The following is a 14,245-nucleotide window of genomic DNA, read 5'->3' as shown; positions in this document are numbered from 1 at the left end:
TCCCGATGCTGATCCCGATGACGATTGTGGTGCAGATTTTTTAGCTGCAGAAAATCCACAGAAAATCGCCTACATGTGAACGCACCCTATGGGTGACTACCCACTAGCGTTTTTTTTCTGCTGCGAATTTGCCGATTTTTTTTTTCCAATTGTCAATGGGACTTTCTAATGTAAACCCTTTCCAATCCAATTTCTATCCTGGTTTTCCTAGGGGGCTTACCCTTTTTCTGCTGTTATACAACGGCGCTATCTGCTGGCTAAAGCCAGAACTGCATGAGGTGACACATTGGATAGGCTCCAACAGCAGAGAGGCTGACAATATACAGTAAGAGAACCCCGACGGACGTCTTCCAAAATGGGAGCTGTACAGCCTTAAATCATAATGTCTTCAGATGTCAGACAGTGGATTGGAAAGGGTTAAAAATGCAACACACCATCGCTTCTCGGCCTTTTGGCTAAGATCAAGTGTAGTATCTGTTCTTATCAGTTTAATATCTGATACGTCCCCTAATTAAATGGATTTTTAGAACAGGGAGCTGGAAAAAGAGCTTGTTCTGTCCACTCCGCGCATTGACCTGGTATTGCGGTACCTCCAGGGACCGGTGCACCCCCTTTCCTAAAAAAGAAAAAAAACAAAAACGCAACACACCAAAAATGCAAGTTGTGTTGCGTCGCTCTATAGAGCAGCAGAATGTCGACAGAAAGCCACTCCAAAACATGCGGCGAAAGGCCACAGGCTTTGAAGCTGCGCTTATCTCGTGAAAATCTTTTTAGTTTGCAGTTTTTAGGTGCGGTCATTCCGCAAGATTTCCGCAGGATTTCGGTCCCGTGTGATCCCAGCCTAAGGGCTGCTGCACACCGGTGAGAGCAATATCATCCATGATTCACGGCCCGATATCGCCCTCACAATCCTTCTAAAAACTCCTGGATCCAAGGCGCTTTCATGTGAAAACAGCCTCGCAGCACTGCAGGGAATTCCTTTATCCCATTGCTTTTAACGGGGCAGCAGCAGCGCCAGCCCCATTGAAAGCAGTGGGAGAACATCGCATTCTCCTGCTGCTGCCGTCACATTGTTTAGTAATGAGGGGACTCCTCACGGGAATAAAGGAATCCCCTGCTGCTGTCATAGTGTTCAGTAATGAGGGGACTCCCCGAGAGGATGAAGGAATTCCCTGTTGCTGCTGCTGTCACAGTGTTCAGTGATGAGGGGACTCCCCACGAGGATGAAGGAATTCCCTGTTGCTGCTGTCACAGCGTTCAGTGATGAGGGGACTCCCCGCGAGGATGAAGGAATTCCCTGCTGCTGCTGTTACAGTGTTCAGTGATGAGGGAACTCTGCACGGGGATGAAGGAATCCCCTGCCGCTGCTGTCACAGTGTTCAGTGATGAGGGAACTCTGCACGGGGATGAAGGAATCCCCTGCCGCTGCTGTCACAGCAGCGGCAGGGGATCACAATCTTCTCCTATTGAAAACAATGGGTGATATCGCAAAAATAATAGGCATGCTGCAATTTTGCTTTCACGCAGCATTGCAAATGTGAAGTGAACCATTGGAAACCATTTGCTTTATAATTCTGCAATTTTTTGCAGCTTTACAGCTCTGGGAAATTGCGCAATTTCATAGCCAATGTGAAGGCACCCTAATTGTCACATTTTATCTACTGCTCTAATGTCTGATTAAGGGCCTAAACACACAAGCATGAATTTCTCCCCTTATACAGCTGTAATAATCTCGGCCGTGAAAATGTAGGACCTGCCCCATGTTCCCCGCAGGTAGTGAATACTACCTGTGGGGAAGATCAGGCGGCCACTATCTTCCTGTTTTGTTTTTTTTTTTCAAACTCCGGTGCTCTGGCGGCGTTTGAAGTGTCGGTGAAGGAGAAGAAGATTTCCCTCATTCAAGCGTTCGCCCTTGCTAACATAGGGATATCTTTTACACCATGTGTGGAGATCCTCTTTAAATGCACCTCTCCCTATGTTGCTCTTGCAATTCTTTGTGTGAATTCCGCCTCAGTCTGACGCAGTTTTTGGTGCAAATCCACGCGCTGAATTTGCCCTGTCGTTTCCATATAACTATTCTGCGTGCAGATTTTGCCTATTGACAGAGCAGATTCCGCATGCGGATCCGCACCAGAAAACATGTCACATTGATGTGGACTGTAAAGGCAGAATTCATGCCCAACATTCTATGGCAAATCGCACCCCATGAACATACCTTAACATTTCTCCGTACATGACGCTTCGGTTTATACAAATTAAGTCGCTTCAAAACATTGTAGCCCAACGATAGGAAAGCTTTTGGCGCGGTCTGCGCTGTTATCGCACTCCGGCAGCTTTATCGCTGTTCTGAGATTGGCAGAAAGACAATAAAACTCCTGATGTTCCTACATCTTTGTGCCTGAACCCGCTGTCAATCAGTCACCGCATAGTAAATTTCCAGCAGTTGCCTTCATTTAGTCAACGTGTCATTGGGAATCTATTAATACTGTTTCAAGCATACATGACCCTGAAGGCGGCCTGCATAATGGGGAAGACAGTTTATCTTCACCTGTCACAGACGCTCATTCTACAACACATTTCCATAATAGTCCGGGGGAGAACAGAAGCATCCTTCACGCTCGCAAGGAGGAAATATTAACATTGTGAAGGCAACACAGGTGAAATATAGAGAGAACTCACTGTACCGTCCTTGCAAAACAACGCCCACATCCATCCACAGGTTGTTTGTGGTATTGCAGCTCAGCCCTATTTACTTCAATAGAACTGAGCTGCAATACCTGACATAACCAATAGACAGATATGGCGCTGTTTTTGGAAGATTTAGTTTTTCTAATATTAGGCAGCCCTCATGCTTGATGCCTCTATCATTTACTGTAATTTAAAGGTCAATGTTAATTCATGTAGTAATTCAGCTCAACCTGAATGCTGGAGGTAACCGAGCTCAAGCGCTTGGCTGCAGTATGTCCAGCACTACTTAAGAAATGGAATGAGTGGGGTGCAGGTCCCAGCAGTTAGAAACCCCATTCACTGATCTTAGGCCTCATTCTAAAAAAAATGATTTAACTATTAGTGAGATAGTACAGGTTCTGACATACGTGTGGTGGTCTTGCTGCGGCCCATCAGCTTACGTGTTTTGGCCAAAATGCAAACTAACACCTGCATTTATCAGTGTGTTTTTTTGTATGTGCTATAGATACTGGGGGAGCCCAGGATGCCCTGGCAGTGTGGCGTACTGTGGTGATACAGGGCAATCCACTGCTTTGCCAGTAGGGGTTGTATTCCTATATGGTGTGGTGCACTTATCTAGGGCTGGCATTCTAGTATCAGTTCATATGTGTGGACTATGTTTGTCAGCAGTTAACCCACCCCAAATCTTGGGCTGAGTTGAGTGGCTGCACATTAGTCTGCACTGAACATCTAGCTCCCTGATATTGCAATCTGGCTTTCTGCTTGCTACTAAGGAATATGGTGATTGGCTTCCCTTTCTGAAAGTTAGGCCTCATTCACACAAGTGTTTTTACATGGCTATTGAGCCGTGATAAAACGTCAGTCGAAAATTGCGACCATGTGAAGCATTGGATTCCAATGCATTCATTCACATGAATGATTTTTGGGCACGTGAAAATATTGCAAAGTAAAAACAAGAAATCGGTAAATGTTTTTGGCCACCGATTTTCTCGCTGCATCAAAAGATAGGTCTTAACCTATTTTTTGATGAACAATGCTGGAAACTCCCATAGACTCCTATGGGAGCTGAAAAAAGGGAGGGGGCGCTTTAAGCTATTTAAGCTATAGAAGTTATTCCCAGGATTTCTGCCGACCAACGGAATTCTGCGTTGCAGTATTTTTTTTCACATTATACACCCATGTAAATGCACGAGAAAACGCTAATTGACTTGATCGCAGCTATTTGGCATTCATCCGTTTTCTGGCTGCGATGCAACCGGCTTAAAATCTCATTGCCCGTTTAAATTAGGACTTAAAGTTATACCCTAGCCTGTGAATAGGGAATAATTCTTAATTATGCCACAACTCCATTAAAGTGAACATCATGTCATCTTCAATTCAGCCCTCTGTGGTGATTCATTTGTTAAAGGGGTTGTCCCGCGACAGAAAGTGAGGTTAAACACTTCTGTATGGCCATATTAATGCACTTTGTAATATACATCGTGCATTAAATATTGGCCATACAGAAGTTATACACTTACCCCCTCCGGTGCTGGCGTCCCCGTCTCCATGGTGACGACTAAACTTCTGCTCTGGTCGCACGAACAGTCGCGCTTGCGCACTAAAGATTCCTCTTCTGGATGGTCCGGGCTCACGAGCTGCGTCCTGGCTCCTCCCCCTTCTCAGCATCATCGTGTAGCTCCGCCCCATCACGTGGTGCCGATCAGCCAATGAGGTGGCTGTAAACGGCAGTGGAGCTCAGACTGGAGAAAAACATCCACGGTGCACCATGGGAGAAGACCCGCAGTGCCCCATGGGAGAAGACCAGCGGTACACCTTGGGAAATGACGGCAGCCATCTTGGAAGAAGATTTTTATAACCATGAAACAGCTTCATGATGAGTAGAAACGCTCTAAAAAACCGATTTACATGGGTAGTTTGTGAAGCTTGCTTAATATGGGGGACTGGGGTGTGAAAAATTTTTCGTTTTGGCCGCGGGACAACCCCTTTAATACATCTTTGTGGTAGTTGGAGCTGCGCTCTGTAGATACAAAGCTCTAACTCCACTACGGTTGAATAATAGCATTTTGATTGACTGCAGGCTCCACTAGGGGGAGCTTAGTAGATATTGTTTTACTATTGAGTTCAGTGTATACACAGTTATGAAGCTGAAAGCAAGCAATTTTATCATTTAGGGTTCAGTCAGACGGGCATTTTTTGCTGCACATGTTGCTTGGGTTTGCGATCCGCAATGAATGGCTGAGTGCTGCCTTTGATTGGCTGAGTGCAGGGACCAATCATAGCCAGCGCTCAGCTGTCATTCAATGACTGAGTGCTGCCTCTGATGGATCACAGTACTCAGCCAATCAGAGGCAGCCCTTTCAGCAGGCGGGGATTTAAAATCTCCACCTGCTGAAAGCACTTTATAGCAGTTCAGGAGAAGAAGCTGCTGGATGTGCCTGAGTTCCGGCAGCTGTGGAGAGGTGAGTATATATTTTTTTTATTTTTTACACATTCTAGGGCTTATTTTCAGTAAAGTCTTATATTTTAAGCCCTTCCCTGAAAATCACTGCGGGGGCTGCCAGCATCTCACTGCTTTCAATAGAGCTGGCTGTAGTTTTGGCTCCATTGAATTCAATGGGATAGCATTACGGTCCTCTGCCACAGCTGTGACAGCTGTGGTGGAGGATTTCTTCACCCCCCCCCCCCCTTGTCACTGGATACTGTGACAATGCTGTCTCAATATTCAGTGACAAGGGGACTCCCCGCGGAGATGAAGAAATCCTCGGCCACAGCTGTCACAGCTGTGGCAGAGAATCGCAATCTTCTCTGTATGTCAATGGAGCTGCCGCCGGCCCCACTGACTATAAGGTTAAACCCCTGGATGTGACAACATCTAGGGGTTTCACATCCAAGGAATCCCCTGCTGCAGGTGTCACAGCCGCAGCAGGGTATAGCGGAAAGTTCACATTATGTTCGCATAAACACAGCCAAGTGCGTTTGTTTTAAGCATGACGCCCGCTTCGGTCACGCAAATGTTTGTGTGTTTGCATTCTGCGCAAAAAAATGGGCAGTAAAAAAAAAGCCTTCCGGACTGAGCCCTTTAAGGGGTTGTCCCTCAAAGAATATGGTTTGTAGTTAAATCCAGACCATAATTATAAACTTTAAAAAAGTTATTATTAACTTTGTTTTTTATTATTAAAACATAAGGAGATTCATAATGCGCTTCGTAAGAACACACCTATAACTAACTAGCCATTTCCAGTCAGTGCATCTTGTTTGCTGCAGTCAAAAAAGCATTGTTCGTTCCGATGTAGCTAGGTCGTGAATGTGCAGGACTAGTTCTGTGTCTCGCTGCTGCTAATAAAATGCAAGTTTCTTCCAAACTACTGCACAGATACATATAGCACCCATCGCTGTAATCATTGTGACAAACTCTACTTTATGATAATCTCAGTGAGGGCTGCAAAGAGATGGTGACAGATTCCCTTTTATAGTTTTTTCTCTATTTATATGCATTAGATTATACAGGTTTATTACAAATAATCTTCCCAATTTGAAACACTCATAACCCCCATTTAATGACACCCAGATACATACATTTGAAATAAATTGAAATCGAAACTCAAAATGTTTTGTTGCACAACATCAAAAATGTTTTCCCCCTCAGAGGTAATCAATGTGACCCCCTTTGTCACTCTACACGCATCAAGCCTGTAATCAAGTTCCCACCATATATGTTGTAGCAAATCATGACTGACTGATGCAATCACTTCTGGGATGACAGATCATACATGGGGGGTGGTAAGAGGTGGCATATACACTACATCTGTTACACTCCTCCAGAGTAAAGCATCACAAGGGGTAAGGTCCGGAGAACGTGGAGTCCAAGAAAGAAGTTCACTATTATCATCACCTGCAAGGCCAATCCATTGTTTGGTAGTCGCTCACTTCTGACTTCATTGTGAAAATGGGAGGGTGCCCCGTCCTGCTGGAAGATGAAACCTGGGATTTCCTGTCCCAGCTGCTGCAGAAACCAAATCTGTAGCATCCAGGTACGAAATCCCCGGGATTGTCTCCTTATGGAAGAAGAAGGGGCCGGACACTTTCCTACACGTTATAGCACTAAACACATTCACCTTGGGGGAGTCACGCCTACGCTGCACGTAGACGGGTGGGTTTCTGCTTCGCAGATTCTGACATTATGCTTGTTAACTGATGAAAGATGGAAGGTGGCTTCATCACTAAAGACTCCATTACAGTTCGCATACTCTTGCAGAAAGAATTGTTTTTGGGCCGGTAACAATTTCAATTAGTTGGGATAACATCGCAAACAATTGCACAGAATCTTCTACACAGTCGGCTGCGGGATGTCCAATTTTCTGCTCGCTCTGATGGTGGATTTCTGAGGACTTTGTGTGATACTTGTACGAACGCGCTCCGCTGTTTCCACGCTTACTGCTGGACGGACAGATGATTGTCACTTAATGATGCAACCTTTTTCCTTACCACTTACAAATTATACACCCACTGGGTGGAGCATCAACAAACTTTTTTTGAAAATGACGTTGCGCACTATTAACAGACTGGTAGCTGTAAAAATCGAGGACACAAATGCTCTCCTGTCTTCGCTAAGAGTCTCATATCACCTTAGCAACGACTACTACGGAATAAAACTTTTGGAGACTTTTTCATCAAAACTTTCTAACATTAAGACATCCTTGTTACCCATAACATAGCTTTCACTTTATGTCAGCAGCTTGAAAAATCTGCGCTGTGATTCGTTGCTATGGCCAACAAGAACAGTCTTACTGTTTTTTTGACAAATTAAAATTTTTGAGTTTCTGTTTTAGGCCTCGGTCAGACGACCGGTTTTTGCCGCGTTTTGCGGATGCACATGCGATCTTGCTTCGCAATGGGATCGGTCGCATGTCCGCTTTTTATGCGGATGTCTGATAAATTATAGGACACGAGGAATCGCAGATCGCGCCTATCTGCGTTCTGCGATTCCTTGTGTTCTATATATGCACTCAATGGGGCCAGCGGCAGCAGCGCCGACCCCATTGAGAACATATACTACAAAGATCATTCTCCTCTGCCACAGCTGTAACAGCTGTGGCAGAGAAGAAGGATGTTCGCCCATTGAATTCAATGGAGCCAGCAATACAGCCGACTCCATTGAAAGCAGTGGGCTGCCGGCAAGCGCTGGATGAATTTTTGGGAAGGGCTTAAAAATATAAGCCCTTCCCTGAAAATCATCCTAAAATGTGTAAAAAGTTAAAAAAAATGTATACTCACCTTTTCCCAGCAGCCGGAGTTCAGCCGCGTCTGGCCGGCAGTTCTCCTGAACTGCTCTGTGCAGTATTCAGCAGCCGGGGATTTAAAATCCCCGCCTGCTGAATGGGCTGCCTCTGATTGGTCACAGCCCTCACCAATCAGAGGCAGCTCTCACTCACCCATTCATGAATTCATGAATGGGTGAGTGAGTGCTGCCTCTGATTGGCTGAGCGCAGGGACCAATCAGAGGCAGCTCTCAGCTATTGTGGCACAGCTGTGGCAGAGGATAGTGGGCAGTGTGGGGCGGTTTCACTGAAAACGCTGCTAGGTGCAGCTTTTTCAGTGAATTTTCGGCCCCGGTCACGCGATTTGCGGATTCGCATCCGTCATGCGATCCGCAAATCGCGGGAAGAAACGCCCGTGTGACCGAGGCCATAAAGTCATATCAAACTTCTGTATCTGAGTGCCATTAAATGTGAGTTACGAGGGTTTCGAATTGGGAAGACCATTTGTAATAACCCTGTATATAAAATGCTTTCAAACATTTCGAAACTCTATAAAGTTCACAAACTCTTTAAGACCAACATAGTTCTATGTTCAGTTGACTAATTGTGAAGGACGGATATATATATATATGACTTTTTACTAAATGACTGAAAACATATTAGGCAATGCAGGTCAAGACCTTTCATCGTGTTTGAGAAACTCACACTGCAAATACAGGCTTTTTACAACTTGTACATAATTGATCTCTGATGAAAGGTTAATCAGCTTGGATGTATGAACTGCTTTACCAATAGGTGAATTTGACACCAGACACTTCATGCATCATTTAGAGAGACCACCCATTACTATGCTGGACTCCCAAAGACCACTATATCAACACTCTACAAACTAAAGACAACCTTAACCTCTGAATGTCTGCATTCCAAGAAATATCAACCTCTAAGGCTCGCTGCTTTCCAATGTCTACCAAAGTTTTGTATCTACACTATTTAATGTACTCTTCTCCTTCCAAGGGAACTTTAGGGCACTTTTGGTCGATAACCTCTTGGCTAGACCCCCAACCTCAGTTTATAAAGTCTCTTGAAGGTGGGCTGAAGAAAGGAGGTGTCATCATTTAACAGCTCAATCAACATGAGTTTTTGTTTCCATGGTTGTGGCCAAGTATAACATCTAGGTGCCACCCTCCCATATTTTACAGTGACATATAGGCATATACAAGAACTAATGAGGCTAGTAATTGCTTATGTCTTATATCATATGCTAAATATTGTTTATTTGAAAGGAAAGTTAGAATCATGGTTTCTTATAGCTTTATATTGTGTCATTCCTCTGTTATCCCTCGTGGAAATGTATGATTAAGTTGACAACTGGGTGTTACCATTTAGGGGTGTGTCTCTATACAGTTTGTTACTGTCCGATCAGTTTCAAAAACATTATATATTTTCTTCCAGCACTCTAATGAAGTTAAAAACGAAGCTTTTTTTTCTTTCTTTCTTGAAAACATTCTCATTGAAGCAGACGGAAAAAATTGTAGCGATTTTTACATGTTTGATGTCTCACAAACCAGACTCTTCCTTATAATGTCCAATCAGTGCTTTTAGTTTCAGACTGTGTAGTGACAGTCCCTATTGGCAAAAGCAATGGTAACACCCAAGTGACCAGTGATTAGCTGCAAACTCAGCTATAAATGGGGTAACATTCTGCTGGACCTTTGGGGCTCATGTTGTGTCTGGATTACTGGATGTAACCTTTACATAATAAATATTTGTAATTAAAGGAGCATCAAACAATTCTTAGATATTTTAAGGTGGACAGGGCTGGGACGAGGTGTAGATGAGTTAGCGGTGGTATAAAACACCATTGAAAGGGGTTCTAACTTACTGATTTCAAGTTTGAGGGCCATTCCATAGATATGGCACGAGCTAGCAGGCAATACTACAGATACTCCGAAAACCAACTGGTCATACCACAGACATGTGATGAGTGGCCAGTTATATGCAGATTGATATCTGCACATGCGTGGATAGTGAATGAGGAATATATAATATATATTAAATAAAAAATCTAGGGGTTGGTAGCAATCGAGGGAAATAAAATGAATGATTTTCATCCAAGAACTGCCAAATTTTAAATGGCCACTTCTGTTCATATGATAGCCAATGAGATAACTAGTGCTTTATTAATTAAAATAACATTTTTGTGCTGAAAATCCCTCTAAAGTTCCACTAGGGGTCTCATTTCTTTCTAATTTGCAACCCACTGACTGATGTCATGTGAAGTCCAACTCTAGAACCAGAGATAACAACACTTTAGGAAGTGGATGAGTGGATGAGGCATACTGCCCATACAAAGCTACTGAGTGGAGAAGGGGAGGAGGAAGGAAAGAGATTTATACAGATGTACTTGCAGGAGTTAACTGGTCAGTGCTTTTTGTCTCTGATAGTTACTGAGATCACATCTATACTGCTTAGTATTGCTGTACAATGCTCTCCATGATGTTATGTATGTGTGTGTACTACAGAGAGTCAGGGAGCAGAAGCTGCAGTTTTCTCCATGTACAGTGTATAGAAGACATCCTAATAACTCCATCCATCAGCTCAGGGAAGACTGAAAATTAAAAATGGAGCATGCAGAGAGGATAACCAGTAATAAATGAGTCGCTGGTTGTGATATCATGATGTTGATTCAGGATACAATGCAGCAGAAGGAATTACACAAATATGTAATATGCATCACTCACTTACACAGTCCCTGCATCACTCACTTACACAGTCTCTGCATCACTTACTTACACAGTCTCTGCACCACTTACTTACACAGTCTCTGCATCACTTACACAGTCTCTGCATCACTTACACAGTCCCTGCATCACTTACACAGTCTCTGCATCACTTACTTACACAGCCTCTGCATCACTTACACAGTCTCTGCATCACTTACACAGTCTCTGCATGCTCTGTTCCACAGCATATATTGCCCCTTCTATATTCAGGTATCATCCCACTAAAACGTTCCCATTGAACATGCTCAATTTCACTTCCCCCAAAATTTAGCACAAATGTTGGTACATACAATAATTTCGGCAAACGTTTTGGTGCATCTTCAGCCCATCTCCATAAGCAACCTAACCTTTAAGGGGAACACGCTACAAACGCATTGATACAAGACATATGATGATGAGAAACAGCACTATTCCTCATATACACACACAGCAGCTTATTCTGAAAAGTCGTCTGAAAGTACGAATACGCTTTGTGCACCAAGAGAACTTGTCCCATCCCTGAATGTATATAATTATTTTCGAGCTGCATTTCATTAGGGAAACATCTGTTGCTCTGATATTGCCAAATTACCAGCAAAAATATAACAGTGCATATTCCTAATTTTCTGTATGCCTTTCCCTTTCCTTTTAAAACTAAAACTTTCCAACTAAGAAACCTTAAAGCTATGAAGAGGTTAATAGTCTGTTCTTTCTGGTAACTGACCTGGAAATCAGACCGCTTGTACCAGGTCAGAGAATATTGAAAACTCAGAGGGTCTCCAGCTTCCATTCATATTTAATGCTTCCTGTGCTACCACGAAATTGGAGCCAAACCCATTGTACTGCGATCCAGTTTTTGACTATAACAAGATAAAGCCCCATTCAGTGAAAGAAAAGTCTAATATTTCAAGCGAAAAGGACAAAGAGTCATTCTTCAAGACGGAATTGTGAGCAATGGCTACTGTAACATGTTCCTTCTTCCTGGCTAATTTAAGACATGTCACAAAGACGGCTAGTATTTCGATACAAGAATTCTCCTTGTGTATATTTGGAGGCTTGTGATACACACACATAGGAAGACGGAGCAGTAACTCAATAGCAATGGTTCATTTTTGTCATAAGCATAGGAAATATCGAAGAACAGGATCCTAGTATTTAACATGCTTCCCTTATTCCACCTGCTCCATGCCTCTCATCTACAGCCAAGCACTCGTATTGTAAGACGCACTTGCATTTAATTCCATCTTGCTACAATTTATTTTTACAGTACAACATCCCGACTCGCTCGATGGGAATGAACGGGGATTAAATTAGCGTTTAAGTTTTCATGAATGTGTTAAAAGACACGCTACCGAATCCCGCTTGTGTTTATAGTCACAGTGGAATATGAAGGACGTCATAGACTCAAGGCCAGATCTATCATTAAATCCCGTCTAGTACATTTTTATCCAGAGGAAATTGAAAGGCATTAAGATAGATTTGTTTGTCGGAACAAGTTCTTTTTTTAGTTACAAATAAAAATCGTTACATCCGTCCTAGGGACTACGGTGCTTATGTCGTTTTTTTGTATTCCAGTGCATTAAAAAATGAAGCAACTTCGCAAATAGTTTTGTTGGGGAATACTCTATTGTTTTGTGTAGTTAGCTTCTATGGAGGCTGAGGCCTGTGTGGCCTCATTCTGTAGTGGTACTACAAAATTTATATTAGAAAGGAGTAGAGGAAAAAAATAAGGGAGTGTAATAGCAGGGTCAGACTACACAGGGTTTGTTTGTAGTCTGTTACCATGGAGACATAGGTGTGTATCTGAATAGGAGCAGTAGACACAAAATAGGTATTTGAAAATTTGCTTGATTTTTTTTTTTATAGAGGCATTGGGGTAAAAAAAAATAGGTTGCATTGTAAACTCCTTGGTTTCTTTTATTGTAATACATAGGTACAGTATAAGAATGATCAAAAGAATGCTAAACACCTGTAGTTGGTGACCAGCAAGTGTTCTCTGCTGAGTATAATCAGCTATGTTGTGTCTAGGTATCACAAACTTGCCTCACTGTATACCAACTGGTGATGAATGAATGTTTCAAAAGTTTGGTTCAACTAGTTTGCCAGATTTGGACAAAAAGTTTGGTTCCAATTAGTTTGAACCGAACATGAACTTAAAACTGCTGTATAACACTGTTTAAATGCCGCATAAAAGTAATTAGTAATCCTTTTTTTAGTCACCATAGGGTACTTGAACTTGTAATCATGTGATAGCTCACATAGTATAATGCAATACCATAGTGTAATGCAATACCACAGTATAATACAATACCATAGTATTGCATTACACCACTTTCTGACAGGCAGTCTATCAAGACTTGCCACTAGCATACCTTGATAGGCATTCATTTATGACAGCACTGTGGCCTTCAGAAGGCCTCAGGCTGCCATGGGAGCATCTTGCTATCTCAATCAGGACATCAATCAGGACATTTAAATGCTACTGTCAGAATTGACGGCAGCATATAAAGCGTTAATAGATGCAATCAGCATGAACACTGATCATGGCTATTATCAGTGGGTGTCATCTTCCATGCTGTCTATTGAACGGGATCGACTGCCAATCCCACTCCACACAAATTCTCCACTCTGAGGACATAAATATATTCCCTGGCCGTTAAGAGGTTAACAGGTCTTCCAATATGACTGGACTAGAGCTACATCTCTAGTCATATTGCAAATTCTGTTAAATGATTGGATATTGACCCATAAATTAATTACCTTTCAATAGATAGGGCTATGGAGAATTCGTCTACCACACATTTGCATAGCTTTCACCCAGGGTGCATTGCTTGGCCTATAGGACTTCCTACACCCTTGGGGTGGTCTCCACAAGGAGAAACATTACCCTTCTGGATTCATGCGCCGCAGAACATAGCAAAGAGTTCCAAAAAATGACAAAAGAGCTGAGAAGGGGTACAGAGATGTGACAGTAGGTGTTTTAGCAATACGTGGAATACTTCCCTACTGTTTCACCAGTCCTATGTGCATCTAAAGGTTTTATCAGCTGTGTGCATATGTGAAATAGGATCTACATCTCTTTGTAACATTCACAATGACGTACTTTATGCAAGTAGATGTCCACATTGCTAGGAAGCTGACAATAGAGCCTAGGGAGAAGATAACAATATAGTAGAGAGAACAATAGGCTCAATGGACATTGGCTTAATAGTGAGTTGTGCAACATATGGGAATATAAAAGGTAGATAGCAGACATACAATCTATATTGAGAAATACCATTAATAGGGAGGATTAGATGAATTGTGCTATTTAGCATCTGCAGGCGTGGTGCTTATTCCCTGCTAGACATGTAGGACAAGCCCTTATCCTGTTAAATCCATTTCTTCCAGACTGAAATGTATTGTGTGTCACGCTGAGACATACATCCAGTTGTCTGTACAATTAAGTGCTGTATCAAATGCGCTCATCTGTTGATTCTCTCAGCTGTTCATTTTATGGCAGAACTATTTTACGCTCTCATCTGTTCCTCGGGT

General features: G+C 42.7%; 1 pseudogene; it reads left to right on the top strand.

Moving 5' to 3' along the window:
* Positions 1-435: 435 nt before the first annotated feature.
* LOC136593370 (U2 spliceosomal RNA) lies at positions 436-613 on the top strand (annotated as a pseudogene).
* The last annotated feature ends 13,632 nt before the right edge of the window (positions 614-14,245 follow it).

This window comes from Eleutherodactylus coqui, chromosome 1 (genome assembly GCF_035609145.1).
Source record: "Eleutherodactylus coqui strain aEleCoq1 chromosome 1, aEleCoq1.hap1, whole genome shotgun sequence".
Lineage (NCBI taxonomy): Eukaryota > Metazoa > Chordata > Amphibia > Anura > Eleutherodactylidae > Eleutherodactylus > Eleutherodactylus coqui.
The sequence above is the reverse complement of the archived record's forward strand: the minus strand, read 5'-3'. Positions and strand labels throughout refer to the sequence as shown.